The 16,596-nt window shown below is 37.5% G+C and overlaps 1 long non-coding RNA gene across 1 annotated transcript; it reads right to left on the bottom strand.

Moving 5' to 3' along the window:
- Positions 1–7,381: 7,381 nt before the first annotated feature.
- Positions 7,382–16,360, bottom strand: LOC308684557. The gene is made up of 3 exons (XR_014029382.1): positions 16,011–16,360; positions 13,177–13,299; positions 7,382–9,376 (listed from the first exon to the last, which is right to left on the bottom strand). It is a non-coding gene; the product is annotated as an uncharacterized lncRNA (long non-coding RNA).
- Positions 16,361–16,596: the final 236 nt, after the last annotated feature.

Below are 16,596 nucleotides of genomic sequence, written 5' to 3'. Positions count from 1 at the left end.
CGACTTTGACATTGTCCATAAGCCGGGGACAAGTAACAGTGTCCCTGATGCACTTTCACGTAACCCTGTTCCTTCTGGCAGTGTACCTTTGGGACTTCTCCCTGATTATGCCATTATTGGGGGACTGGACCTGCGTGCTTTACCCCCTGTAATGTTTTCAGATCGGGAGCACATTAGGCAGCTGCAGCTCAACGACCCAGAGACTGGAAAGCTGCTGCGGATGTTGGAGGCACAGGATGAGAATAGCGCTGAGGAGTTGTCTCAGTATGAGATCCAGGATGGACTCCTGTACTTTGTGGATGACAAAGTGGCTTGTAATCTCCACCCTATGAAGCGCCTTAAACTGTACGCACCTACGGCTATGAAAAGGAGTTTGATGGAATATTACCATGATCACCCGATGGCTGGTCACTTGGGCATGACGAAGACTATAGCGCGGCTGAAACTTCGATTTTACTGGCCAAAGATGTCGTCTGACGCTAAGAAGTATGTTGCCTCCTGTACTGTCTGCCAGTTCACAAAACCAAGCCAGAGGAAACCTGCTGGGTTCATGGTTCCCATCCGCCCTCAAAGACCTTGGGAGTATACTGGAGTGGACTTTGTGGGTCCTTTACCGCGCACACCCTGCGGTAATGCTTACATTCTGGTCTTTGTGGACTATTTTTCGAAGTGGGTGGAGGTTAGTGCAGTACGAGAAGCGACTGCCCAAGTTGCTGCCAGCAAGTTGCTTAGCGAGGTGTTTGCACGACATGGGGTGCCTAATTACCTGATTTCGGACAGAGGGTCACCATTTGTGAGTGAACTATTCAGGCATGTTCTCACCACACTGGGGTCGGAACACAGACTTACAACTGCGTATCACCCCCAGACGAATGCAACGGAGAGGGTGAATCGGACGTTGAAGACGGCCATCCGTGCTTACGTCGGTAACAAGCACACTGCTTGGGATCGTTACCTGCCCCAAATTTGTTTTGCTTTGAGGACTGCTCCACATGAAAGCACGGGCCAAAGCCCATCCATGTTGCTGTATGGACGAGAATTGAATACCCCTCTTGACCTCATCACTCAGCCGAATAGTGATGGTGGGGATGAACCTGGTATCCCATACCCGGAAAGCTTGGAGTCATCGATCAGAGAAGCACATGATCATGCTAGGTCCGTTTTGGATGAGAACCATGACAAAAGAAAGAAGTACTACGACAAGAGGCGTCGGCCTGTGTCTTACTCTGTAAATGAGTTGGTCAGAATTAAGACTCATCCCCGTTCGGATGCACTGGCGAACTTCACGGCTAAGCTAGCACCTCTATATGCTGGCCCTTACCAAATTGCACAAAAACTGTCGGAAGTGAACTACAGACTCATAGACGCGAGTACGGGGGCAGACGCAGGTGTATTTCATGTCGTAAATCTGCTTCCTTTTCGTACCTGGGAACTGCTTGAGTCAGAGACTGAGCCCACAGGGGTTTCTGTTGTAGAAACGTCAGCTGACAGTTCTTTGCTTGATGAAGTGCCGGAGGAAACAGAGGATACTGCCGGTGCTACCACTGTAAACCTAACGGACTTGGGAATCAACGTTGACTATAGTCTCCCTGTGACGTCCAGTGCTCATGATGTGTCAGGAAATGTTGACAGTGTTGATGAGTTGCCTGACCTGCAGGTTGATGTTGGGTCTCAAAACGATAACTTGACTGTTAGTGATAATGTTCCTGACAGACACCATTATGACTTGAGACCTCGACGCGCACCAAGAATCACCTCAGACTGGTCGAGTAATAGGTGGACGAATGTGTACCACACAGACAGACTGGACCTTAAATAGTGTTTTGATTACGTCAATGTGTGTTAATTTGCTTGGTTTGTCACTTTGAAAGGCAGAAGGTTTAAATTTGAGAAAAGAGGAGAATTGAGAATTAGTATTAATACTTAGTCTGTTGACATGCTTGTTACAATGTTGTACACAAAAAGAGAAAAAGTGTAAAAAAGGATGTCCTATATTTTGTTTCTGTTTGGTTACACGCTGTTTTCATTTGTTTGAAAATGCTGCTGCAGACAATGTATTTTGGTCCATCTGTACTGTCATGTATGCCAGTGTGTACCTTAATGATACATTCTCCATTATGGTTCTGTTATTTTGACAACTTTTCATGTATGAGGTTGTTTAAAGTGATGCTGTACTCAGTTGTGCACGGCTGAGGGCAGCCTTTACCTTCCTGGGGGGGATCTGTAACGGCCACCTAATGTTATAGTGTTCATGACATGAATGTTGTGTATGCCTTTAAGATGACATGTTATTGTATGCGCGCTGTTCAAGTGAGCGCGTGCGCAGTGAGAGAAGAGTATTGCTCGTGAGAGGAGAGAGATGACCGCTCTACCGACTGCTCCTTTGATTTACTGTGTGTTTACGTTCTACTCTTATTTGTAGCGTGTTTTCAGAGTGTTTTTCCCCTGTTAATATTCGCTCTATGACATGTATGAGAAGAGTGCATTTAACTGAGAGGACATTGTAGCGACAATGCCGGACATGCGGTCACATGCTGTTCCAATTAGTAAATCCTTGTCTCCAAACACATCCTTCGTTGTCTTTTCAGACAACGGGTCTGTGCATGGTGCCGCTAAGTCTACCATGAACAGTCAAAATTGCAATCTGTTGTTCCCCAGAGGAACATTTTAGTCACAAAAGGAACCCTGTTCTGCACAAACCATTCTAAAACCCCCATGTCAGCATGGACTCCCTGTGACTTTACAACCTCATGACCCACACACACACACACACCCCCACACACACAAAACCTCCTTTGAGTACCATTTCATGTAGAAATATGGCTCTTGAGTGTATACCTTCCGATATGTATGTGTGTGATTAGCTTTGCTTTATAATAGAAGTGTGGTTTGCTAGAGTATAAGTTTGAATTCTAAATGTTCACTGAAAGAAGTTCCTCAATAGTGTCTTGTGGTAACCCTACCTCAGACCATAAAACTTTACGTTCGTAAGACATTCCAGAACACACACTCTGGACTTTGAAACAGATATTCCCCCCCACATAACAAGCCACTGAAGGTGGATATGTATTCCTATGTTTCTCAAAGTGTCGTCGTTTGCCATAACGGAAACACTGACAATTTTATTGTGTGTTTAATCAAGCTTTATTTGTGTGTAATGATGCATATGAACGTAATGTTATGTGTGTCCAATATCTACCTGTAATTCTTGATATCTGTCGGACCGTCCTGTTTTAATTCAACCAGTCCCGCACATAGTATTACCGTAAGATGTATTATTCTGTATGTATAATCTTAAGAGGAAATATTAATTATTTCGCTTAGAAGACATATGATACAAGGGGGCGTGTTTTTCTTCACACAAAGAAGACATCTTCCCGCTACAGATCAGAAGTTTTGATTCGCTCTGTCACAAAACAGGGCGTAAAACAGATGTCTGTTAAAAGGACGAGACCCCCACTTCTTTTTTTTTCTTCTCTCATCGATCCCGCTGATCCCACTTCCTCGCTTCTCCGGTCCCTGACCTCCTCCTCCTTCTCCACGTGCAGCGCTGCTCCGGTTGGACAGGCATCGCCTTGGCCTCTGGGACACATGGCCCGCGTCATGTAAAAGCCTGCCGTCTTTGCAACCAAGATTTGCAACCTCTCCCGTCCCGGGAGACGAACTTTCTCGGTAACATTACAGTCAGTAAGCCTTTTAAACTTCCGCGGCACTGGAAGACGCAGCAGAAAACAGGACACACCCTCGCTTCCTGCTTCAGCCTCGCCCGAACAGAGAACGAACGTGCAAGTAACTTTAAAACCCTCTCTGAAAGCTGCTTTCCAGGAGTCTTGTGAACTTAGGTTTCTGTATGTAATAATTACTAATTTTCTCTTCTCTTCTCTTCTCTTCTCTTCTCTTCTCTTCTCTTCTCTTCTCTTCTCTTCTCTTCTCTTCTCTTCTCTTCTCTTCTCTTCTCTTCTCTTTCTTTCTTTCATTTCATTTCAGTCTGATCACTTATGTTATTGTTTGGTTAAACGTGTGTTTGTTTTATTGTTTGTATTTTTACGTACGTTTGTATTTGTAGCTCATATAACCTTTAGTTTTACTTGTATTAAAATCCATATATCCTTTTAACTGTCTCTGTATTTGAAAGCCCACTTTTATAAAGTCAATGAGACAAAAGATCTTGCTACACGCTCGATAGACTACAGTGAGTAGTTTTAATTAATAAACTCAGAAAGTTTTATGTCTGTGGCCAGGACATAAACTTCCCTGAAGTTTGTGAATACCTCTTCTTAACTGTACTGATCTTACCTTTACTCACTGGACGAATTAAAGGTTGGACAGACCAGTTACAGAACAAGGTAATCTCGGTAATTGATAAAATAAATGTACATGCGACTTATGAATTATGACCATGAGTCATGAATATTAATATTCCCAGAATCCCCCATATTCTTGAGCTAATTCAAATTAACCCAAAGTCGTATTCGTTACAACATATATAAAGACTCGTGGAACTACCATCCGTTTGCGCTGTCTTTTCTATTCATCCTGGGCAGACTTAAAACTCTGACAGCGTTACAAAATCGACCTTCTGATCCACAGAACCAGATATTAAAATGCATATGATAGAAGAGAAAGATTACATTGACTTGAAGGTGCAGTCTGTAAGAGCACCAACTAGTGGTAGACATTGGTACTGCAGTCCAGATTCAATCAGAGATCGTTGTTTCCCGCCTCCTCAGACTCGACGCTCACGCAGGTTGCCAGATTGACGACATGCGACAGGCGCAATTGACAACGAAAGCTGAGGAGTTTTACACACTGAGTGAGTGGGTTACTCGTCAGTAAGTTGATGAAGTTGTCTTCATAATCTTTCATCATAAAGTAATAACTTGCTTCACATGAAACAACTTTTCTTTTGAGTCTGTATTGCATAATAAAATCTCAGTAACACTTTATTTTGATAATCCACTTTAGACATTTTACTATATTTCATCTTATTCTACTCACCCAAACTCTAATCTATCAGTCTATAATGCTAATACTGAGAGTTAGTTAGTTGCACAGTTACTCATAGTTAGCAGAATGACTAAAGTGGACCATCGAATTGAAGTTTAACCTAATCTCTTCTGCTGGAATATATTTTCTGCTAAATTATAATTTACTTTTATTAAGTGTGCTTGCTGAAAGCAGCACACTTATTGTTCTTCGTAAGTTTTCTTCTTCTTTTTCTTCTTCTTCTTCTTCTTATTATTATTATTCCCGGGAGATAAATTTTGGCCAGCTCCTGCGCCTAGGCCCTTTGAGACAGAGACACCATTCCAACTTTAAAACGTACGGTCAGTACCGGTGTAAGTTAATCGCGAAGATGACATCACGAGTCCATGTCATTCGTCTGCCATATTGGATTGACCAGAAAGCGAAACTAAATTTTCACAGGTCACAAATTTGGTCTGAACTTCACGAAACTGGACGTACATGATCCATGGACCAAGCCTTTGCAAGATTAAAAAAAAAAAAAAAAACATTCAAAAATTTTACATCATTTTGGCATCAACTCGGGACTCCAATGTGAGGATGCAGAAGATCTGATTTTTTTTTATTTCTTTTTTATTTCAGGCTAATTGACAAACCCATTTACTTATATGCAAAAGAGTTTCACCTCACACTTTTAATGTTAATGCATTTAGACAGTAGGTGGCACTGTTGTATTACATTTCACAGAGCTGCCAAGTCAGTGTATAGACTGCATTCGTTTTTACTAGGTTTGTCTTAATAAATGCAGGACCTGAATTTCGTTTTTTAAACTGGGAGGGAATTCCCCGCTTACATGGGTCACATGGGATGGGATGGGATGGGGGGGGGGGGGGTCTAACTTTTGATGCATCGGTCTAATTTAATCATCTTCATTTATTAATATCTACAGATTTGTATGCATGAATTGTGCATTTCCAGTTCTCAAAACAGTTAATAACAAAACAAAACAAAAACTTTATACAAAATACATAATGCTCTTCTTCGCTAACCGAACAAACAATTCATTGTCTGTGGCTGTGTTTGTGCACACGGGAAATATGCTGCGCATAACAATAGAAAACAAGGAGAAACGCGCAGTCACATGCTCAAACAATCAACAACGTCGCTCTAGAGGTGCGTTCCATTTGACCGTAAGTGGACTTCACAGGGTATTCCGCCATCTTAAGTGAGATTCCAATCCAAAGGGAGCGAACATGTCCAGTTCGAAGGGCACTGCTCACTGCATAGGGAATAAGGGAACATCGATACATCACTTCACAGGAAGTGGAGAGCGATGATCACCCAACTGTCATTTCGCGCACCACGTCATCACCAGTCAGAACGGTCATAACTAACGATGGAGGAGTTTACGTATGTGTGTAAGTATTCATACATTTCGCCATTGTTACACAAATGACAGTATTTTTAACGGTTATTGTTGTAAATATTACATATACTATTTTTGATGATTATAATTTACCTCGGTGAATGCAGCCAGCTTAGCTAGTTTGTGAAGTAAAGTGATTTTATTTTAGGTAGTTGTAAAATAGTGCAATATAATTGTAAATATATAATATAATAATAAAAATTAAAATATGAATGTAGTCCTATATATATTTATGTTATATCATAATCTGCGCGACCCCGTCGTTGACTTTCTTTGATGACGTTTGCACAGGGCGTTTCAAATGAGCGGTTATTGTCAGTGAAGTCCACTTCAGCTGGTATACCGCTCAGTGAGTAGGGGAGCAGTGAACACTGCGTATGGATCTGTCGAATGGAACGCACCTTAGATGTGTAAAAACAAGTGGAAAGCGTGAGCGCGCCGCTGTCTCCTTTCCACAAGCGCTTGCTGTCCCGTGGCGTCTGTCGTTGCTATGCAACCATGAACTGCGCTCTCCATGATGACAAGGACGTATCAGCAAAAGATTAATTGATTTCTAGCCCTTGCATTAGCTTTACTATTAGATATATTTATGGAGATGAAAAATAATAAGGCGGCCTGTACAGCTATGATCAGCTGTTCGGCCGAGCATTCAATGTTGTTACGCTGCAAGCTGATGGTTCGTTGCTGCCGCGCTCTATCACTCGCACACCATAAAGAGCAAATTGTTTTTTAATGTTTCAATTTCGTGATTAAAATGACATAATTTGGAAGCGGATAATTTCTTCACAAACAGCTCATTATGACTCAATGTTAGAATGCTGCACCTACACTCGATAGTGTGAATAAGATCAGCGCAGCGCAGACCACTGCATTGACAGGGTAAAACATATGATCTGTCTACGGCCAGGGCTCAGCGGAAGACAGAGAATGCCGGTCCAGCGCTGATTGAGGAATTAAATTCGAAAATAAAAGACAGTTTGACACTTTTTTCTCGCATCTGTGAATTTATTTTTTAATCATTTGCTCTGAGATGAAGTGAATATATTTGTGTGGGAATTTCTCGCACTATAAAAGCTAACCTTGCGGGAATGGTTTAAATTATGCGCAATCCCCACATTCCCGCACCGAAATTCAAGCCCTGAAATGGCAGCGGGATGTGTAACTCTAGCATATGGCGCATATGTCATATAAAGTTAGGCAAGGCCAAACAGCGTTATCCATGTTGTTGCGATTGCATCGCTAGAGTAAGCTAATAGTGAAACTGATAGCGTTTTTCATTTAATTACAATATGAGGACTGACGGTAGGCTATAAAAATCAGCGTTTCTGTGTAGGTGATGACAACCATCTTGACAGCAGCAATCAAAGCATCGCTAATTACGGTAGACCTTAATTTGAGATAGTAAATTTGTTCCTAATCAAATGGAACACTCAACCACAGAACAGGAGTTTTGTATTGGCTTATTGGATACAGTAAATGAAGACTGTCAACTTCTTTTCAATACTATTTCATCCCCCAAAACACTCCCACTCTCTGCTGTATATTCAAATATTTCAAAACCAACAACCAAGCCACATAAACAATGCCATTGGCACTAGTCTACATTGCAGACATGTCTCTTAATGCACATAACTTTTCACCTTTTTGCACAATCTTGAAAAAAGTACTATTGTTGAAATTCTCAGATCAAGCAAACTTCAATGCACCCTTACCCACTTCCTGCTCATGTTAGTGCACTGCACCCGAGCAAGTTCCTCCGGAAATGCATTCTAGTTGATTTTTGTAAAAATGAAATTTTTTACTGGTGTCTCTTTTTCTTATGGGTAACACCAGTGACTCACATTTATAGATAAACTTTATTCAAAGCTATTCAATTAGATGTATGCCAAATGTAACAATTTAGTCTCATCTACTTAATTATAGTTGAAGAATAATGATCTTTGGTCTTACGCATATCATTGGTGATTCATTGTGTCACTGGTGTTTCTGTCTTTTCTGTCACGTTAAATAAAAGGACACATGTGATATGATAATAATTTTACATCCATTTAATTCTACTATATTCAAAAGTTAAGATTTAAAGGATTGCATCATTACTTGATTTTAACAGGTTTTTCAAATATTTTCATTGTTATAGCAAACACATGGTAGCGCAGATGAACTAACATCATTCAAGCACACTTTTAACAAACCTGATTAAAATAAATAAAACATAATCTCCTATTTGTTGTACTATTATTATTTTCTGTAACTCTGACTACATGTGCTGAAAAATAAATTCATAAAAACTTTTAATATTACCAAAGAAGTAAGGCAACATAAGCGTCAAAATGGTAGGCCTACATGCAGTCTTTAAATAAATGCACAAAATATAAAAAATCATTGAGATGTAATTTTTGTGTATTCATAAAGTCAAAGGGTGTTCTAATAATGTGTTCTAAGTTTGAATGTTAATCTTCAAAGTTCTGATATTCAAAAGTTGTCAGATTTGTGGTGTCATTGTGGCGATTTAGCTTATCAGAGCAATCACTGGATAAGAGTAGGTTATATAAAATGTAACTTCCTGGCTCTTTTTTTTGATTCCCTGACTTTTTTACTCTCTCCCACAGACATTATGGACTCTGCAACGCCATCTGAAAACCAAATCTATGACAGATCTATTCATGTTCATAATTTCATCATTCTGCGGACATTATCCTGGTATAATAAAAACACCCCCTGAAAAACATTCACTTCCTTGTCACACCAAGCAGAATGTCATAAACACACATCCATACCCCCCCCTATCCATCCCCTTATTTGAAAGACAACCGTTTATCCCGCCCCTCGGATTGAGCCGTGTCTGTGGTGAGTTGCCAGACCCAACATCTTGATATAGTTCTGGCTTGCCAGGCTACAGATTAATTAACTCTTCCATAGAATTAGACCTGGGCATTCCTCCATCTCCATCTTCACCTCTATCTGGAAGTGGACCTGGGGGGGCTGCTGTGGAGCAGAACAACAAAACATCCGTCAGAAACTGAATAATATCGTGTCGTGAATCTGTCAATCTGTACCTTTAACTTTAATTGTATGAAGGATCAATAATTCAACATGTTTTACACTCATCATAATAAAGTTTACATGTATATTATGTAGAGGATATGTGGGATAATTGTTCATTTCTGTGCATTGTTGTATAGACACAAACTGTGAAGTTTTCATCACAAACAAAACTTGTGCACTTTTCCACTGTTAATGTTCATAAGAAGAGAAATGTCAATCATACAGCATCATAGAGAGCATGTTATTATATTAATAATGTTATTATGTTATTACATGTTACTATATTATATATAGTGTATATGTGTTCATCAGTCAGAGAAACTCAACAATAACACAATTATGAAGAATAAAACAACAGTAAATATGCAAACAAACCAAAGTTTTGACCAGCATTCAGTAAATCACATGTACAGTAAAGCATATAATGATAACGGCCTGATTTACAGTCGCCATAAAAACTCAGTTCAACAGAGAAATAAGAATGTTTTACTGACGTTCCCATTAAGATATGAACATATTATTACTGAATGTTCTCTAAAGTTTTAAAACATCCAGTTTTTTTTTATGTTTTTCATGTTTATGTGAAGTTCAGCAAAACATTAAGAGAACGTTCCATATTATCATTTTACAAACATTATGGGAACGTTACTTATGAATGTTGAACATTTTGAAACAAGGAACATTTCAAAAACACCAGAAAAAAAAAAGTCCAACTGAAACGTTTCAGAGCAAAAAAGTTTCCATTAATGAAGTATAAATAATGTTTTAGTGCTGATGTTCTGAGGACATTATTAAACACCAGATAACTCTGAACAAATGTGTAATGTTACTGGAGAAACGTTTGATCATAACTTTGAGAGAATCTTTCCAGAACGTTCCCTGTTAGTATAAAATACTGGTTAAAACTTTGATCATAAACTGACACTTGACTGCTGTTCCTCTGTGGGGTTTAATCGTGTAACAGATATAAATAATGACAGAAAATAATACAATATACATTCAGTTTAAGAGCAGAATTCACTGAAGAATTACTAATATAAAATCACTGCTATAGAGAAAACAAGAGTTTGTCTTCAGTGACGACACGAAGAGTCAGATTAAACATTATAAACTAACACAGATTTTACTTCTTACAGGTATAAGAAAAAACATCTACTTCTGTATTTATACCCGCGCCGCGAGTGTGAGATGCAAATCTGTGCATTGGCTCGTTTTAAAGATGCTCGATGGTGGCTTAGAGATGTTAGATGTTTTTTTATATTAACAATACTTTTAAACTTAATTGGTTAAGAAACTGTCTCATTATGGTTCTTTATTCCTCATTTTCAAAAAGCGTGGAGGCTTATCTTTTCTACTGAGATGTAACTATCTGCCTGGGAAATGACCAATTAAACTATCCACATTTTACCAGCAAGTGTTATTAGCTTGGAAAATTGGTTTCTATCACAATTTTTCTCCACACAAAATGCTTCTGTGGAACAATTGTCTCTGGAGTTCATGTGTTGCGTGATATCTCTGCGCCAGTGCATCAGTGCTTCGCCTGTGCTTCCCCCTAATATAGTCCCAAGTCAATATCTGCCTACGCCTAGTGTTAATCTGCATCGCTATCTGTACTCGCTGTGAATACGCAGGCCACAACATGCTAGCTGGCAACATAGGATTCCATTCATTATGCTAAGCTAAGCTAGCGCCGACCCTGTCAAACTAAAACAATGCATGCACTGAGACAAAAATGTATTTGCACACCTATCTAAATGTAGGGGAGATGGTCAATAAGCCCTATTTCAAAAAACGGTGGAGTGTTCCTATAATAGTTGATGGTATCAAACTATCTTTTCATTCCTGTAATAATAAAAATATCAGATTCATTTTTCAATCCAATCATAAAATCTCTCCTAGCCTCCTGAGACCCAGAATTTTTTTTACCGTAATTTAGTTTTTTTTCCATGTCATCACATTGTTTAAAGCATAACAAACAAATGGTAAAAAAAAAAACATTTCTGAAAAATGATATTTTATTCATACGTTATGCTATGTCCTCTGTAGGGGACACCAGGACTCAGTTGTTTAAAAATAAAATGACATGAAATTATAAGTATAGGCAAAAACAATGGGATTTTTTTTTCAATCACCAATAAATGTTGGGTTTTCAGGATTTATATTAACTAAAATTTGTATAAAGATGATTCTCAACTATGTTATGAAAGATATAACGGAATGAATTGATGCACCATTTTACTTTATGCAATATGTAGGTAAAATGGCCATACATTGATATTCCCATTTAATGCAATGTATCTATACACTGTATCTAATGTGCACATTAATGTGTTCTTGGAGCAATATTTAATGAAAAAAGAATTATTAATTGGAATAATAATTAGCAACATTTTACTAATAATATCTAATATTTCATAGGAAAATTGATGTATAACTAATTTCCATATTCTCTTGTTGTGTCTCCTAAAATGCCTGATAAACATGATGTAAGTCCTGATGTCCTCTACAGTGGACACGTATGAAATCAACATCCGGTTCTGTAACAGAAAGTCATTGTTTTGATTTGAAACCCCATAAAACGTTTTCCTGAGATGTTGGTTTATGAAATACAATTTGAAAAGTAGTCCGATTTAAATTATAATTACAATATATTATCATATTTCCATAAGAGTGCTACATTTGATCACTAAATTAATGTCAGACATTTTTAAAGACCAAGGAGAAGTTGTTTTCATGGTGAAATCTCCAAACATTTGGTGTCTCTGAAAAGTCCTGAATGTGCTCTTCACAGGACACCCAGGTGTGACATGTGACATGAGTGATGTCAGAGAAATTCACTAAAATATAATGTCCACTACAGTAGACAAAAGTCTATTCCTGGCTCCCAGGAGGCTAGAGGGTATTTTCTTTGGAATGCACAAATCGCTGATATTCACTGGATAGAGGCATGGTTAAATCCAAATAAATGTTGTATGCTGAATAAAGTTAAAGAGGTACATTTTAAAATACTTCACAACATATATCCATGTAAAGCTTTGATATCAAAATTCATGGACATTGACTACAAATGTTTTTTTTTTTTTTTTTTTTTTGTACTGTACACGAGGAAGACTTGGCTCATTTGTTTTACAACTGTGATTTATCTTTAGAATTTTGGTCTGATGTTAGTTCTTTTCTTTTTGCCCCAAGAAAGGTGAATTATAAATTATCTCTAAAAGATGTTATATGTTCTTTCACACACAGACGCAGAATGTTTGAATATGTGGTGAACTTCTACATTTTGCATGGTAAATATTACATCCATAAACAAAAATTTACAGAATGCATACCTAAATGTGATTTATTCTTAATAGAGATGGAATCACTGAAGAAGTCATTAAAGTTAATTAAAAATAAAAATAATGAAATTTTGTTAAACTTTATGGAGGAATTCTTTATATTGTAATGTCCCCACCAAATTCTATGAATCTTGAATGTGTCAATAAGATAAAGGAAGATTTTTTTTTTTTACCATTCCAGATTTGTTTGTTTTTCCGTTTTCTCTTTCTTGTTGTTGTTTCTTTTGTTTGACTTGCTAATTTTTTTAAGGATATGTGATATCTGTCCTGTGAAGCATTCTTGTTGTAAGCTGAAATCAGTGATTTGATTCGTTTCAATAAAAAATAAAAACAAAAACGGTGTGGTATCTCTCTTAATTTAAACAATGAAAACAATATGCATTTTTCAGTCATAGGGCCTACCTCCTCCACCATCCATTCTCATCACAAATATAAGAGTGCTTGCATGTGTGATCTTATAAAACCCCAGTGTTTTCTCATCCTCCAGTTGCTTTGCTCCAAAAGTCACTCGTATTTTGTCTGGTTCTAACAGGAAGAGAAAAACACACTGATGTTACAATGTGACTGTAAATGAGCATTACACAGTTGAGTGATTAAGCTTGTGTACACCTTTTGTCTGCTGTTCATAAACACATTGCTGAATTGAAACACACAAGATATAAATCATCTTATTTCTGCCCTTCCAAACATGCATAGGATATATATATATATATATATATATATATATATATATATATATATATATATATATATATATATATATATATATATATATATATATATGTGTTAGGGCTGTCAATCGATTACAATTTTTAATCAATTAATCACATGATTGTCGTGAGTTAACTCGTGATTAATCGCATTTAATCGCACATTTTTTTATTTGTTCTAAATATACCTTAAATTAATACTTTTCAAGTTTGTAATACTCTAATCAACGTGGGCATGGATAAATATAGATGCTTTATGCAAATGTATGTTTATTATTGAAACCATAGTCAATATAGAGCATGAAGACGAGACATGTTTTAAAGGTCATAGATGTTTTTTCAAAGAACTTGTTCATGTCTATTAGACACATGTAGAAAGAACAAAGAAATACCATGTTCCCATTACTTCTCTTTCTTTGCACTGAGCAATTTACTAACAAAAAAATGTTTAGATTTTTGCATGACAGGGCAGCTCTTCTGAAAATGCTAAATGTACATTTATTATTTATTATTACATTATAGTTTGTCTCTCTCTGTGCCCATTTTGATGAAGCTAAATTCTCAATAAAACTGTTTTCATTGGTATATTTTACTGTTTCTATTGTCAAACAACGCAATGAATTTGAAATGGTGACTGAAACGCGACCCAATAAACATAACCAGCTCTCCCTTCCAAGACGTTAAACTGCACAAAAATTCTGATAATCGAGCCGTCGTCTGGTGAAATCAAATACACATAAGCTAAAGACAATATCCGTGTATATTTGTAAAATTAGAGAAGCAACATAATATCTGTTTAACTGAATTAAAGCGCTGCTCCTCCGCGCGAGACGCAGAGAGAGAGAGTGAGAGAGAGAGAGAGAGAGAGAGAGAGGCGCGCGCGCGCGTGCGTGCTGAGAGAGCCGGTAGATTCTCAGAAACTAAATAAGGTTTGGGCGCTTTGTTGAAGGAAAAAAAATCGCTTAAGGGGTCTGCAATGTCGCTAAGTTGCCAACACGGTGTATCTCCATTTCTCCAACTAGGGTTGGGCCACGGGTCAAACAGAAAATATGCGCTGCGTTAATCGGCCGTTAAAAAAATTAGTGCTGTTAATATGATTTTGCGTTAACGCGTGATTAACGCGCTAACTTTGACAGCCCTAATATATATATACCACAATACATAATGATAATAATAATAATTTGTCCAAAAAAAAAATTCTTTGATTTCTTGTAGGGCTGGGCGATATGGACCAAAAGTCATACCCCGATATATTTAGGCTGAATATCGATATACGATATATATCCTGATATTTTTTTCCGCAAAGTGAGAGCAAATGTTCAGTCAAAGTCAAAGCCAAATATGACGTCACAAGTAGTTTTATTGAAACCAACTATTTCAGTGAACAGTTGCAAAATCAAATTAATAAATAATAAACAGGTTTCCGATTAAATTTTGCCGATTATTCCCTTCGAATTGTAATTGCGATTTATTAGGCTAATTATGATTATCAAAGTTTACATTGAATATACAAATTTTGTGTAAACATGTTATAATTTGCCTATATATATACATACATACATACATATACATAACATAAATTGTAAGAACATGACTAATAGTAAAGACTAGTACTAATAAATCCTAATAAATAAATTAGGCCTATATGCTTAAGTTATTAAATGGCAGTCCCAAACTAGTTTTTGTTAATACAATGTTGGTATGAGCCACTACAGTCATTTAAAAATATAAAAAAAATAACACAAAGAAAAATAGTGTCATTTTGGGGTTAATATGGAAACGACAGTTACCATAGTTGAATACACAATATTAACAATAACTTAATGAAACATGGAAACTGCTCCTGGTGAAAAGAATGAAAATCATACCTGCATTACTTGTATTTCGAGTGATTTACAACGTAACGGCGTTGCATGCTCGTAGTTTCTTTGGCACTTGATCAGTGAGGCGACACAGCGCGCGCCGCCGCATTTGCGCGTGCAATTGAGTGTGCGCTACGACTACAGGATAGCGGCTGACAGGACAAGAAAGTAAGTTTTTCTGAGGTGAAAAACTTTATTTCAGCGTACACTTATGTCTGGTTGTTCCTATTGTGCTGGGTTTTCTGAAGTAGTCATGATTCGCCTCTCATAACATAACATGCGCTTAACACGCACGCAGAGTGGAAAAGGAGGAGCGGAGGAGCGGGGGCGCGGGGAGCAAGGATCACAGCGCAAATTTGAACTATATCGATATATGCGATATGGCCTAATTCCATATCGCATTTAAAAAATATATCGATATATCGCCCAGCCCTAATTCCTTGTGTCTGCAAGCAAATGTTGGGAAATGTTCACAAATATACAGAAAATGCAGGAAAGCCTCAGCAGAAACCCATTAACAACCATCACAAAACACAGTGTAGGACTATATATAAATATATATAAAGGACTATAGGCTAAGTATAGGCTATATAAAAAAGTACATTTATAGGATCTCTTATATTTTCTACTCAGTGTTAAACATGGCAATAAATCTTTATCTTACCTGGTGCCCCTGAATTTTCCAATTTGAATTTTTCTTTTATCTCTTTAATTGTGGTTTTATTGAAGTCTTCATTTGAAGTTGCCACAGTTAATAGTGTTTCTTTATTATCATTAAAGCGTATAAAAATCTGATAAGCCATCCTGTCTCCAGTTGCAGTTTTGCTAGCATGCAGCGATGTGCTGGTGTGCTGAAATAAAAGCTGTACAGTTTTGCTTTCACTTTTATTCAGACGTTCGTCAGGGGCGTTGCTGAAATTGATCACAGATAGAGTTGCCTGCATCGGGATTAGAGTTCGGTCTTCTCACAATATCTATGCAAACACCATCCTAAGTATTTTGCAGGTTTTGTGTGCAGATTATGTGTTTTATCATTGTTTAATACTGGAACATGATTTAAGATTCCTCTCTGAATTCAGTGTGACAAAAGTAAAAAAAAAAAAAAACATATTTAAATGTATTGACATGAGAATGAGCATAGATTTGGCCATCAGTTTAGCGTGTGCTTGGAGTTCATTGGATGTTAAAAACAACGGAGTTCCTCATTGGCTTTCAGCCTGACAGTTGTTATACTGAAGGGGGTGGATTGG

Source organism: Scardinius erythrophthalmus, assembly GCF_964197995.2.
Source record: "Scardinius erythrophthalmus genome assembly, chromosome: 24".
Lineage (NCBI taxonomy): Eukaryota > Metazoa > Chordata > Actinopteri > Cypriniformes > Leuciscidae > Scardinius > Scardinius erythrophthalmus.
Note: the sequence above shows the minus strand (reverse complement) of the source record. Positions and strands in the feature narration are given on the sequence as shown.